At 42.3% G+C, this 15,475-nt stretch overlaps 1 protein-coding gene across 1 annotated transcript in view; it reads left to right on the plus strand.

Moving 5' to 3' along the window:
• Window positions 1–1,372: 1,372 nt before the first annotated feature.
• Window positions 1,373–15,475, plus strand: part of cav2 (caveolin 2) — an 82,865-nt gene continuing 68,762 nt past the window's right edge. Inside the window, exon 1 of the mRNA XM_034684764.1 lies at window positions 1,373–1,423. The gene's annotated coding sequence lies outside the window, so the exon portion shown is untranslated. The remainder of the gene's footprint in view (window positions 1,424–15,475) is intronic.

Below are 15,475 nucleotides of genomic sequence, written 5' to 3' on the forward strand. Positions count from 1 at the left end.
AAACAAGTGATGGAATAAAGATGAGTGCATGTTAGGTACTGTATTTCTAAAGTCTTCCCTCGTGTGTTTGTACACTACCAGTCAAAAGTTTGGAAACACCTTCTCTTTCAAGGGTTTGTATTTATTTTAATTATTTGAAACACTGTAGATTAATACTGAAGACATCAAAACTATGAAAGAACATATATGGAATTATTTAATTCACAAAAAAGATTTAGATTCTGTAAAGTAGCCCCCTTTTTCCTTCATGACAGCTTTGCACACTCTTGGTATTCTCTCAGTCTGCTTCATGAAGTGGTCTCCTGGAATGGTTTCTAATTAACATGAGCCTTGTCAAGAGTTCATTTGTAGAATGACTTGCCTTCTTAATGTGTTTGAGACCATCAGTTGTGTTGTTCAGAGGTAGGGTTAGTACACAATGGATAGCCCTATTTGACTACTGTTGTAATCCAGATTATGGTAAAACCAGATTATTTCATAGTTTTGATGTCTTCAGTATTAATCTACAATGTTGAAAATAATTAAATTAAATAAAAACCATTGAATGAGAAGGTGTCAACAAAGTTTTCACTGGCAGTGTATAAGTAGATGAACAAAGTGCACCAAAATGGGATTTCTCATGCATGTGGGTTAAAATTAGATTATCTAATAAGTCTTATATTCTCTCAAATGTCCAGCAGCTCTGTTAAATTTGATTGTACTACTGTTTGTCTCAGGACCACAAATGCTTCTATATGTTGAGTCATTCAAGTAATTATTGCAATAATGATAAGATATAGGATTTAGTGTGAATACGTACCTTCATTACATGCAGAAAATGCATACTCCCCTCTGTAATGACTTAGAGTCATAAGAGTGCATTTTTTATCAAAGTGAGCCTCTTTGGTCTTCCAGTGTGATCCTGATGGATTGAATTTGATGTAAAGCAATAATTGCAGGTTTGTCACGGTACCACAGAAACACTGGAAATTGCAGCACATCAGTGTCAACTTGTTCTTGTTGTGCCCTGTACTTTCATTCCAAGCAATAAACTGCACTTTCTATGTGTTTTTATGCCAGTAGTCGTTTCTGTTATTAACTCCTGCAGCATCAGTTAGCCTCTGATACAGAATAAAACAGAATTTAAGCCAGCAGCTAGATAAAGCACCAATAAAAAGGGGGGTCAACTACTCCTGAATAAGCTGTGTGTGTTTAGACAGCATAGTATACACTTATTTAGTGAACACTGTCAGTCTTATAGGTATAATGTGCAGGATTTAGGGGCAGACTCAACAGTATCAGCTAACCCTCCCTTCAGAATCACTATTCATGGCTGTGATACCCCCTAAAATCTCAAGAGGTCTCTGTGGAGCCAGGGTTCAGTTTGTCCATTCTGGGCTCCAGTAGGAACATGGAGGTGAGAAGAGGAAAACCTTATTCCCAGGTAAAGCAAACACAACTCTTCTTTTAAAGTTATTGACTAAGTTGTGAACAAATTATGTTTCTGTCATCAGATCCTCCTAAATCCTTTACAAAGGTCCTGTTATTGTAGCTAAAGGTTAGTGGTTGATGTAACATCACAGCTAATCACATGTTCATGGTGTCCAATCGTGCAAAAATTAACAGAACAACGCACACAATGCATCACAAACTCACTGAAATAATCCAGTTTACCATTCCTGTTGGCCTGAATGCAAAATCAGAGACTGCTTGAGTTAAACTCAGTCACTGTTTTCAGTTACACCTCTGCTTTTTCTATAATGATGTGCATTAGTCCCTATGGGTGCTTCAGTGTGGTGACCTCCAGTTATTCCAAACCTGACTAGATAGCTCAATGCATAAATCTTCCTATCTTAATTCTAAGGACTTAATGACTAAAAGAGGATGTTTGTGAAAAGCCAAGATTTAAAGAAGTGAAAAAAGAGAATGTGCTGTATTGAAATGCAAAGGAAGCTACCATGAGCCCTGCGTCTTACAAGTCAAAAAAACATTGATAGTTTAAGATTTTGGTGTGGTTCATCAGCTTTCAAGGGTTTCCATGCTACCCCTCTGGATATGTCCCTGATTCCAATGCATATGTATTAAATGCAGAGTTCCAAAAACACCACACGTCTTACTATAAGCGGTAACATAGATGCATCACATCAATTGGCATGCTTGACTTGTGCTGTTTTGAATCCTTAAGCTACTGTTTTCCATCCTTCAAGCAATTCACGCAATGAGCCAGGATGGATGTATGAGAAAAAATGTGAACATTAAAGCTCAATGTTTTGAAGACAGAAAATGTCCCAATGGTTTTCATACTTCATGCAATGTTCTATGTTCTTTAGAGCAGTTGTTCTCTAAGTGGGGTCCTGGGATCCCTGGGGGTCCGTGAAATAATTTAAGGGTTCGTGTTCGGATTAGGGTTAGGATTAGGATTAGGGTTCGTGTTCGGATTAGGGTTAGGGTTAGGATTAGGATTAGGGTTAGGGTTAGGATTAGGGTTAGGGTTGGATTAGGGTTAGGGTTAGGGTTAGGGTTAGGATTAGGGTTAGGGTTAGGATAAGGGTAAGGGTTAGGGTTAGGGTTGTGATTAGGGTTAGGATTAGGGTTAGGGTTAGGATTAGGGTTAGGGTTGTGAATAGGGTTAGGATTAGGGTTAGGGTTAGGGTTAGGGTTGTAATTAGGGTAAGGATTGGGATTAGGGTTAGGGTTAGGATAAGGGTTAGGGTTAGGGTTGTGATTAGGGTTAGGATAAGGGTTAGGGTTAGGATTAGGGTTAGGGTTGTGAATAGGGTTAGGGTTAGGATTAGGGTTAGGGTTGGATTAGGGTTAGGGTTGTAATTAGGGTAAGGATTGGGGTTAGGGTTAGGATTAGGATTAGGGTTAGGATTAGGGTTAGGATTAGGGTTAGGGTTAAGATTAGGGTTAGGGTTAAGATTAGGGTTAGGGTTAGGGTTGTAATTAGGGTTAGGGTTAGGGTTAGGATTAGGGTTAGGGTTAGGATTAGGGTTAGGGTTAGGATTAGGGTTAGGATTAGGGTTGTAATTAGGGTTAGGGTTAGGGTTAGGATTAGGGTTAGGGTTAAGATTAGGGTTAGGGTTAGGGTTAGGATTAGGGTTAGGATTAGGGTTAGGGTTAAGATTAGGGTTAGGGTTAAGATTAGGGTTAGGGTTAGGGTTGTAATTAGGGTTAGGGTTAGGATTAGGGTTAGGGTTAGGATTAGGGTTAGGATTAGGGTTAGGGTTAGGGTTGTAATTAGGGTTAGGGTTAGGATTAGGGTTAGGGTTAGGATTAGGGTTAGGATTAGGGTTAGGGTTAAGATTAGGGTTAGGGTTAGGATTAGGGTTAGGGTTAGGGTTAGGATTAGGGTTAGAGTTAGGATTAGGGTTAGGATTAGGGTTAGGGTTAGGGTTAAGATTAGGGTTAGGGTTAGGGTTAAGATTAGGGTTAGGGTTAGGATTAGGGTTAGGGTTAGGGTTAGAGTTGTAATTAGGGTTAGGGTTGTAATTAGGGTTAGGGTTAGGATTAGGATTAGGGTTAGGATTAGGGTTAGGGTTAAGATTAGGGTTAGGGTTAGGGTTAGGATTAGGATTAGGGTTAGGATTAGGGTTAGGGTTAAGATTAGGGTTAGGGTTAGGGTTAGGGTTAGGATTAGGGTTAGGGTTAAGATTAGGGTTAGGGTTAGGATTAGGATTAGGGTTAGGATTAGGGTTAGGGTTAAGATTAGGGTTAGGGTTAGGGTTAGGATTAGGATTAGGATTAGGGTTAGGATTAGGGTTAGGGTTAAGATTAGGGTTAGGGTTAGGGTTAGGGTTAGGATTAGGGTTAGGGTTTAGATTAGGGTTAGGATTAGGGTTAGGGTTAGGGTTAGGGTTAGGATTAGGGTTAGGGTTAGGGTTAGGGTTAAGATTAGGGTTAGGGTTAGGGTTAGGATTAGGGTTAGGGTTATGATTAGGGTTAGGGTTAGGGTTAGGGTTAGGGTTAGGATTAGGGTTAGGGTTAGGATTAGGGTTAGGGTTAGGGTTAGGGTTAGAACCAGACCTAAACTTAAGCAAACAGAACCAGAACCAAACTAAAGCAAACAGAACCAGAACCAAACTCAAGAAACCAGAACCGAACCCAAACCGAACCCAAACCGAACCCTAACTGAACCCAAACCGAACCCAAACCGAACCAGAACCGAACCAAAACCAAACTCAAGCAAACAGAACCAGAACCAAACTCAAGAAACCAGAACCAAAACCCAAACCGAACCTGAACCGAACCGGAACCGAACCAGAACCGAACCTGAACCGAATCCGAACCTAACCTGACCCGAACCTGAACCGAACCTGAACCGAACCTGAACCGAACCAGAACCGAACCAGAACCGAACCAGAACCGAACCCGAACCGAACCCGAACCGAACCAGAACCGAACCGAACCTGACCCAAACCGAACCTGAACCGAACCCGAACCGAACCCGAACCGAACCCGAACCGAACCAGAACCAGAACCGAACCAGAACCAAACCGGAACCGAACTCAAGCAAACCGAACCAGAACCGAACCAGAACCGATTAGGGTTAGGATTAGGGTTAGGATTAGGGTTAGGGTTAAGATTAGGGTTAGGGTTAGGATTAGGGTTAGGGTTAGGGTTAGGATTAGGGTTAGAGTTAGGATTAGGGTTAGGGTTAGGATTAGGGTTAGGGTTAAGATTAGGGTTAGGGTTAGGGTTAAGATTAGGATTAGGGTTAGGATTAGGGTTAGGGTTAGGATTAGGGTTAGGATTAGGGTTAGGGTTGTAATTAGGGTTAGGGTTAGGGTTAGGATTAGGGTTAGGGTTAGGGTTAGGATTAGGGTTAGGATTAGGGTTAGGGTTAAGATTAGGGTTAGGGTTAGGGTTAGGATTAGGATTAGGGTTAGGATTAGGGTTAGGGTTAAGATTAGGGTTAGGGTTAGGGTTAGGGTTAGGATTAGGGTTAGGGTTTAGATTAGGGTTAGGATTAGGGTTAGGGTTAGGGTTAGGGTTAGGATTAGGGTTAGGGTTAGGGTTAAGATTAGGGTTAGGGTTAGGGTTAGGATTAGGGTTAGGGTTAGGATTAGGGTTAGGGTTAGGGTTAGGATTAGGGTTAGGGTTAGGTGAGGGGAAGCGAACCTGTCCCCCGTAACGGGGGGCAGGAGGTGCACGGTCCTTCCCCCAAGGTGCCCCACCCCACCCGCCCCAAGTCGGCCGGGGCCGGTATGGTGGTGGTCTACGGTCATCGTGGTCAGTACGGTACTGGGGGCGACCCCCCCTCTTCCCATACCGTACTTCCTGCCACTCACCATGAGCCGAGCTCATGGTGACGCTTTTATCGTTTTTAAACTATATAATTTTTTTGTCTTTTTTGTTATTTTTTATATTTTTTAATATATTTTTTATTATTTTATTATTTTTTTATTTTTTTAGTGTTTTTCTGAACTTTTTATCAAAAAATGAAATCCAAAATAAAATAATGCAATTAAAATTAAATTGCAAGAGTTTTTAAACAAAATTAAATTCCCTAAAACTAAATTAATTTATGCCCATGCGCAACGTTTCGACCCCTTGGGTCTTCTTCAGGCCAGGGCATAAAGTACTAAAATGAATGCAGGCAAAAATGGAGCAGTTCTCCTATAAAAGGCCAGAGCAAAAGTGAGAAAGGCTCTCCCTTTCCTTTTAATTTATAGGCCTTTCTAAAAAGGCAAATGCAACACAAGTTTATTTTATGCATTAACCAACTTGCTTTAACCCAGTAATGTTAACCCCATAGTTGCCAACTGTTTTTAATTTCTATTACTATAATGAATTAATGAAATAAATACATTAATTATTTATAAGCTATTTTTAAAGACTATTAATATATGGACATAACTTAAATTAATTTATATATTTGTTTATTATATTTAAAATTATTAGTTAATATCAAATTTAGTATTGGGGGTGGGGTTAGGGTTAGGGTTAGGGTAAGGGTTAGGGTTAGGGTTAGGAAAGGTTGGGGTTAGGAAAGGTTAGGGTTAGGGTTAGGGTTAAGGTTAGGGTTAGGGTTAGGGTTAGGAAAGGTTAGGGTTAGGGTTAGGGTTAGGGTTAGGGTTAAGGTTAGGGTTAGGGTTAGGGTTAGGGTTAGGAAAGGTTGGGGTTAGGAAAGGTTAGGGTTTTTTAGGGTTAGGGTTAGGGTTAAGGTTAGGGTTAGGGTTAGGAAAGGTTAGGGTTAGGGTTAGGGTTAAGGTTAGGGTTAGGGTTAGGAAAGGTTAGGGTTAGGGTTAAGGTTAGGGTTAGGGTTAGGAAAGGTTAGGGTTAGGGTTAAGGTTAGGGTTAGGGTTAGGAAAGGTTCGGGTTAGGGTTAGGGTTAGGGTTAGTAGGGTTAGGAAAGGTTCGGGTTAGGGTTAGGGTTAGGGTTAGGGTTAGGAAATTAGGGTTAGGGTTAGGGTTAAGATTAGGGTTAGGGTTAGGATTAGGGTTAGGGTTAGGGTTAGAGTTGTAATTAGGGTTAGGGTTGTAATTAGGGTTAGGGTTAGGGTTAGGATTAGGGTTAGGGTTAGGGTTAGGATTAGGGTTAGGATTAGGGTTAGGGTTAAGATTAGGGTTAGGGTTAGGGTTAGGATTAGGATTAGGGTTAGGATTAGGGTTAGGGTTAAGATTAGGGTTAGGGTTAGGGTTAGGGTTAGGGTTAGGATTAGGGTTAGGGTTTAGATTAGGGTTAGGATTAGGGTTAGGGTTAGGGTTAGGATTAGGGTTAGGGTTAGGGTTAGGGTTAGGGTTAAGATTAGGGTTAGGGTTAGGGTTAGGATTAGGGTTAGGGTTATGATTAGGGTTAGGGTTAGGGTTAGGATTAGGGTTAGGGTTAGGGTTAGGGTTAGGATTAGGGTTAGGGTTAGGATTAGGGTTAGGGTTAGGGTTAGGGTTAGAACCAGACCTAAACTTAAGCAAACAGAACCAGAACCAAACTAAAGCAAACAGAACCAGAACCAAACTCAAGAAACCAGAACCGAACCCAAACCGAACCCAAACCGAACCCTAACTGAACCCAAACCGAACCCAAACCGAACCAGAACCGAACCAAAACCAAACTCAAGCAAACAGAACCAGAACCAAACTCAAGAAACCAGAACCAAAACCCAAACCGAACCTGAACCGAACCGGAACCGAACCTGAACCGAATCCGAACCTAACCTGACCCGAACCTGAACCGAACCTGAACCGAACCTGAACCGAACCTGAACCGAACCAGAACCGAACCCGAACCGAACCCGAACCGAACCAGAACCGAACCGAACCTGACCCAAACCGAACCTGAACCGAACCCGAACCGAACCCGAACCGAACCCGAACCGAACCCGAACCGAACCAGAACCAGAACCGAACCAGAACCAAACCGGAACCGAACTCAAGCAAACCGAACCAGAACCGAACCAGAACCGATTAGGGTTAGGATTAGGGTTAGGATTAGGGTTAGGGTTAAGATTAGGGTTAGGGTTAGGATTAGGGTTAGGGTTAGGGTTAGGATTAGGGTTAGAGTTAGGATTAGGGTTAGGGTTAGGATTAGGGTTAGGGTTAAGATTAGGGTTAGGGTTAGGGTTAAGATTAGGATTAGGGTTAGGATTAGGGTTAGGGTTAGGATTAGGGTTAGGATTAGGGTTAGGGTTGTAATTAGGGTTAGGGTTAGGGTTAGGATTGGGGTTAGGGTTAGGGTTAGGATTAGGGTTAGGATTAGGGTTAGGGTTAAGATTAGGGTTAGGGTTAGGGTTAGGATTAGGATTAGGGTTAGGATTAGGGTTAGGGTTAAGATTAGGGTTAGGGTTAGGGTTAGGGTTAGGGTTAGGATTAGGGTTAGGGTTTAGATTAGGGTTAGGATTAGGGTTAGGGTTAGGGTTAGGGTTAGGATTAGGGTTAGGGTTAGGGTTAGGGTTAAGATTAGGGTTAGGGTTAGGGTTAGGATTAGGGTTAGGGTTAGGATTAGGGTTAGGGTTAGGGTTAGGATTAGGGTTAGGGTTAGGGTTAGGGTTAGGATTAGGGTTAGGGTTAGGATTAGGGTTAGGGTTAGGGTTAGGGTTAGAACCAGACCTAAACTTAAGCAAACAGAACCTGAACCAAACTAAAGCAAACAGAACCAGAACCAAACTCAAGAAACCAGAACCGAACCCAAACCGAACCCAAACCGAACCCTAACTGAACCCAAACCGAACCCAAACCGAACCAGAACCGAACCAAAACCAAACTCAAGCAAACAGAACCAGAACCAAACTCAAGAAACCAGAACCAAAACCCAAACCGAACCTGAACCGAACCAGAACCGAACCAGAACCGAACCTGAACCGAATCCGAACCTAACCTGACCCGAACCTGAACCGAACCTGAACCGAACCTGAACCGAACCTGAACCGAACCAGAACCGAACCCGAACCGAACCAGAACCGAACCGAACCTGACCCAAACCGAACCTGAACCCAACCCGAACCGAACCCGAACCGAACCAGAACCAGAACCGAACCAGAACCAAACCGGAACCGAACTCAAGCAAACCGAACCAGAACCGAACCAGAACCGAATCAGGACCGAACCAGATTCGAACTCAAGCAAACAGAACCAGAACCAAACTCAAGAAAACCCAACCAGAACCAAACTTAAGCAAACAGAACCAGAACCAACTCAAACAAACAGAACAAGAACCAAACTGGAGCAAACATTTTTAATGTCCTCAGGTTGGCATTGAGAAAAATCAGATGCCTCAGCTTGGATGGGCTGATCCAATTTCTCCTTTCAGTGAGTATTTGCCCGGTCTTCGAGAAGACTCTCTTGGAAGGAACAGATGAAGCCAGGATACACAGCCTCCCCTCCATCACCTGTATCCTATATCCTCACATGTGATTGGCTGCATGGCCGCCATGCTGACCAATCAAAACAAAGTTCTGCTGTGAGCTCTCTCTCGATGCGAGCCGGCTCTTCTGATTCACTATAAAGCATTGACTCTCAGAGCTGCAGCTTTTGATCATGACACATCACTAATGTGCTTAATCTGTGTTACAATTATGAGGGGGTCCTTGGAACATTTTCTCACCTGTAAGGAGTCCCTGGTTCCAAAAGGTTTGAGAACCCCTGCTTTTGAGGCAGAACATACTGTAGTCAAAAGAAATGCAGGAAATGTTTTTGGTTTCCTGCCTTAGTGATGAACCTTACCATTTCTGTTTGCATAACATTTTGGGATGATAGACTTTAATTCATTGTTGTTTTTAAAGCAAACTTCTTCCACAGGTCAACTCAAAGTTTTTTACTGTCAAACAAAGAGATACAATGAGTTTGAGTTTGAGTTTGCAGACAAATCTGAAAACTAATCTTGCACCAATTGTTCCAACACACACATGCATGCCCAGGATACATGTCATAAACATCAATATCAAACAAATGGGTGTACAAATATTCCATCATGTTTAGCCTTAAAATACCATAAGCTATATTTTATAGGTTAAACATGTTGTTTGCCCTGACTTCAGCACAGAAACACTGTAAGCATAAAGCATTCACCTCCTCTGATTAATAGCCCAGCTCAGGGTGAGTCCTCTTTGACGTATCAGCTGTTCCACTTGGATGGGAACTCTGAGGCAGAACCAGTCCTGATGGAAAAACCACCTCCAAGGGGCTCGTGTTTTCATTCACTGTGTGGAAACTGTGGACAATTCAAGGAAGCTCCATCTCCTAGAAGCCCCATTGTCTGAAGTGGCACTTGGCCCAAAGCATCTCTGCTATTTCCCCTCTTTCAACCAGAACTGTACCAGACCTGATGTGACCGAGTCACCTGGCGAGCTCCAGGATCACTCGGTTGTAACCTCTCTAACCTCAAACAGCCTGTGTCCCTGCTTTAGTTGAAAGTGTCAGAAATTCCTTTCTGTACATTTCTGTCATCACAGGAACTCAGAGCCTTTTTGTCAGTAAGTCTCTGAGAATCAAACCTTTGTGTTCTCTGAGTACAAAGATGTGGACATGGTTTGAAACTCTGGGTGGGGTCCTCCTCTTGTAATACTGTGCGCTTGTTGGAATTTGCATGGGATTTTTTTCAGACTTGAATTTGCATTGTGCTGCAGTTCAGCACAGGGATTTGCATTGTGATTCATTTCTAGATGGAATATGCATCATGTTCACATTTATCTTCTTCATGAAGAAAGGGAGCTGAGACATTGAAGTGCTGATTTCTCTGTGGTGTGTCTCACTGATACTGATATGTAGTAGAGAACTGACAGTCATGGATGATAGACATAAGCAGCATTCTCTGCCTTTAAGTACCATCTGAATTTAAACAACCACTACAGTTGTATTAGAAACAGGTAACACCAATGAGTACTTTAGATGGGCATTGGGAAAGAGACATTTTAGTGTACTTTGAATTGTTTAGCCAAAGAAGAAGTACTGTAAAAATTTGTAATATAAGTTGCACCATGTTTTTTGGGGCTCTTTCAGTGGGTAAGGCTTTAAACTGTGCTCCTGCATTAAGATTGTGTTCTGCAAAGTGCAGTTTCTATGCAGATGTGTAGCTCTGCCTAGTATGGTCTGTTATCGCCACCTGAGCTCAGCCTACAGTCTCGTCAAAGGTAGTGAGCCACAAATGGACTCACTGCCTGCAACCAGTTCACCTAGACCCTCACCACCCCCTTCCACTGGTCACTTATTGTCTTAAATACAGGACTTTTCAGTCACACCAGAACTCCACAAGGTCTAGTTTCTTAACAGTATACAACTATTTCTGTAAATGCATGATTATGACCTAATGAGGGTGAAAAGCTTTAAAAAATGACCCAACTAGACTGGTCCACTTTGCTGTGTATCCAGTATGCTTTGCACTTTGAAGCAAAAGCACCATAACAGAACCTCTCTGCATTTTATACTGGTGTATTGTGAGGGTTTGATATGTGGTGGTTGGGTCACTCTATCAATAAGAAACAGCAGGATTGAGACAGATAACTTTGTCAGGAGCACTTTACTGTAGCCACACTGGATCGGCATAAGATCAACACTTCCTTGTCACTCAATAACATATCACAGATCCAACCAATCAGAGGCTAGACTGACCGAGCTCCAGGTAAATGTCATGAGAACCACATACTATAAGTACACTCAATGTTTTGGTCCCAACTACAAGATGCTGTAGAAATAATCCTAAAATCATAAATACACAAATGATAATTTTAGGAAACGTTTATGTAAATAGGTCACCGTATAAATAATGTAAACATATTTGAACCTTAACTCAAATTACAAACTGACTTTCCTATTAAAGCTTACACTGGTATACTGGTTGCACTGGTGTATAGAATGCAGCTCACTTTCTTGATGACATAGGAGGTATTACAAGAGTGTCTTATACACTGTATTTTAGGGTAATTAGATTCTGGTGCAAAGAGTGCTGCCTGTGGCTATTTTTAAACAATTTTTGGCTCACTTCACCTTGGCCACAAACACTTAATGTAATATTTACAGCATGGATCATAACAGAAGTTGATTCCCCAAGAGAATTCCCTGGCTCTGATCAGGGAAATAACCAGTCTTCGTTTAGAGGTATGGGCTGCCTGGTGCCTGGAGATGTTTCTGAGTTAGGGGCTATGCCACACAACGCCATGCCCTGGACAATCTGCTGGATGGATTGCAATGACACAGAGTAATCATTTCATATGGTTATAAAAAAAACCTGGCAATGGGCCAACAGAACAACATGGAGTTGAGTGGTGCACAGTGGGGGTAGTTCCAGGACGCTGTCTCTACTGTCAAGCCCCTGAGCCCGATGCCAGATGCGATAACACAATCGTATTTTTGCATACACAGTAGATTCTTCCCCGGGATTTGAATTATCATGCAGTCTGGTTTATTAGGACAAAATTTTCTTGGTGTCCAGAAGGATACTTTGCAACAAGCTCCATGTCTGACAACATCTGTGTCGTGCAGCTGTACAATGACTGCTCACTTTTCTCGTGTGATGCCAGATATGTTCAAACTTTGTCCCAAAACAAGTGTGAGAGTTTATCCGTCTCAGTGGAGTCTGTGTAGAAAGTCTCTTGCTCTCAGTGTCATAAATCACAGCCATAAATGAATGAATGGGGTGCAGCCTCTACACAAACTGTATCCAATGTATAAACAGTGAGTCAGAGTCACACGCAGAGAGCCGGGAGATTAAATCAAGATGAGATTTTGTTAGTTATTTGGAATTTCCACAGCCTTCAGCTACAGTGAGACAGAGTGGAGACACCACATCAAACACGGCAGACAAGCCTGTGTCAGGCCTTTATTCTTACATTACAATGTTTTAACAGAGTGCCATTTGTAGCAGACTTTGTTAAAAGCAACTATAAATCCTTGTATTCAGTGTAAGTCCTAATAAGACATTGTGTTACTTGTTATGAAGAGCTGAAAAGATCACTTTTTATGTGTAGACTAATAAAGCATTCTTTGATTTAGTGCAGTAGGGCAACAATTATATCTTCATTCACTTAAAGCATGATGGTATGAGGCTATTATGGATTTTATTTGATACAGCAATAGGACGGTTTACTCACGCAAAACAAACACTGGGACCTCTTTAGCACTAGGCTTCATAATTTGCCTTAAAGTTAAGATTCTGTTCATAAATATCTGAAGGATTAATGTGTAATATGTGTTGTCAGTCTCCAGAGCAATGGATGATAAGACACTCCCAAAGAGGCCGGGTAGCAACACCTGAACATCATCTCAAATCACATTCCTTAGGTCCCGCCCTGCATCCAAAATCAGAAGCAGTCATTAAACGTTATAAAAAAGCTCCAGCTGCAAAAAAAGGAGAACAAACCGTACAGAGGCCGAGTCAGGACACCCTGACAACAAACCCACAACACCAGAAGTGAAGATCGGAGTGAAGGCATGCAGAGAGATGTCTGAAATCACTCTGATAAGAGCAGAACAGAGAGCTTCAGATGGATGAATAATGACACACTGGAATATTAAAGAAGGTTCTGAACTTATAGTAAGGGTTTAGTAGCTGTCTGACTTCACAGTGGAGTACATTCCACACCTGAGTTATGAGTAGGGTTATGATTAGGGTTAAAATAGAACCAGAACCAACTCAAGCAAAAAGAACCAGAACCAAATTCAAGCAAACAGAACCAGAACCAAATTCAAGTAAACAGAACCAGAACAAAGTCAAGCAAATAGAACCAGAACCAAACTCAAGCTAACAGAACCAGAACAAAGTCAAGCAAACAGAACCAGAACCAAATTCAAGCAAACAGAACCAGAACCAAATTCAAGTAAACAGAACCAGAACAAAGTCAAGCAAATAGAACCACAACCAACTCAAGTAAACAGAACAAGAATCAAACTCAAGCTAACAGAACCGGAACCAAACTCAAGCAAACAGAACCAGAATCAAACTAAAAAAAAACAGAACCAGAACCAAAATCAAGCAAACAGAACCAGAACAAAGTCAAGCAAACAGAACCAGAACCAGAACCAAACTCAAGCAAACAGAAACAGAACCAAACTCAAGCAAACAGAACCAGAACCATCTCTAGCAAACAGAACCAGAACTAAAATCAAGCAAACAGAACCAGAACCAACTCAAGCAAACAGAACCAGAACCAACTCAAGTAAACAGAACAAGAATCAAACTCAAGCTAACAGAACCGGAACCAAACTCAAGCAAACAGAACCAGAACTAACTCAAGCTAACAGAACCAGAACAAAGTCAAGCAAACAGAACCAGAACCAAACTCAAGCAAACAGAACCAGAATCAAACTCAAGCTAACAGAACCAGAACCAAGTCAAGCAAACAGAACTAGAACCAAACTCAAGCTAACAGAACCAGAACCAAGTCAAGCAAACAGAACCAGAACCAAACTCAAGCAAACAGAACCAGAATCAAACTCAAGCTAACAGAACCAGAACCAAGTCAAGCAAACAGAACTAGAAGCAAACAGAACCAGAACCAACTCAAGCAAAAAGAACCAGAATCAAACTCAAGCTAACAGAACCAGAACCAAGTCAAGCAAACAGAACCAGAACCAACTCAAGTAAACAGAACAAGAATCAAACTCAAGCTAACAGAACCGGAACCAAACTCAAGCAAACAGAACCAGAACCAACTCGAGCAAACAGAACCAGAACCAAACTAAAGCAAGAGAAGACTCTCTTGGAAGGAACAGATGAAGCCACAATACACAGCCTCCCCTTCATCACCTGTATCCTATACTCCACATGTGAACATTCAAACTGATACCAATACGTCAGATACCTATAACAGTACCAGCTCTACCGCGACCCTGAACGGAATAGGAGGTAAACATGATGGACGGACGGACGGACGGATGGATGGATGGATGGATGGATGGATGGATGGATGGATGGATGGATGGGCCTGACCCTAACTTGGATTCAGATTTTGGTAATGGAGACTCAGCCTTGACTTACATTCTCTTTTGGTGACTTCAACACTGATGACTGGAGACTCTAGACTACAACACTGCAGATATTGGTGAGTGCACCAACCAGTATACCAGGAACCGCTTAATAACGTGGAAAGGAGAAACCTTCAGTCAAGCAGGAATCCAAACACCTGTGCTTCTACTGCCAGCTTTCTGAAACTCTGATAACTCACCACCCACATTCCTCCTGAGAGGGAGCAGGCAGCGAGCAGGAGGGATTCACTTTTATGGAATTTCATTATAGAGGAAGTCTGCATGGCGTTACAGGCTGGGATCCAACCAACAGGAGCGATCATGTTCAATGATACAGTCAGACGAGCCGTGAGCATGGGTGGCTTTACTCCTCATCTCACTCAGAGTCACTGCTGTACTTTTCCAGAACTGTGAAGGATGATTCCCACTCATCTTTACAAGGTTAAAGGGTCAGGTCACCAAAAACACAAAGGTGAAATATGCTCACATATCTTGATGATGTAGACATGCGTATGGTTCTGATGCAGGAGAAAGTGGAGTCTTCTGTTTGTGGGAGAATATAACCACAGCATGTACAAGGGCGTATCAGTGATACACATGCAATAGTGGAAAACACTATTCGTGCAGGTCAGGATCAGTAAAGAGTGCAAAGCCGCAAACTGTGCAACCAGAACCTCATCATCTTGACTGGATAACTGCCAGCTGCATTGACACATCCTTCTGTGGACATCTTGCAGACTTGGCACTAATGGGCTGTCTAATGAGTCTGCTCAAAGTTACAGTCAGTGGTTGTGAACAGATGCATTCTCACATGCAGCCTGCTGCTGTTCCAGCGGAGGATACACAGAGTCCAGTCTGCAGAGTTTCACTCATCTGCACTGGGTCACTACATGACAGCTAATGGGAAAAGCATTCCTACGTGCCTGTGATGCACAGGACTCATCGGTGCTCATATGACAGAAGTTTTACTGAAGGCTGCAGAGAGATGGGAGCTGACTGAAAAGGCCTGGCTGTAGATATTCCAAACCTTTAAACCTTCTCATCCCTGTTTTATCAGAACACTGTGATCCAAAAGTGCTTTGACGTGAGTTACTGCTAC

This window comes from Notolabrus celidotus, chromosome 6, assembly GCF_009762535.1.
Source record: "Notolabrus celidotus isolate fNotCel1 chromosome 6, fNotCel1.pri, whole genome shotgun sequence".
In the NCBI taxonomy this organism is placed as follows: domain Eukaryota; kingdom Metazoa; phylum Chordata; class Actinopteri; order Labriformes; family Labridae; genus Notolabrus; species Notolabrus celidotus.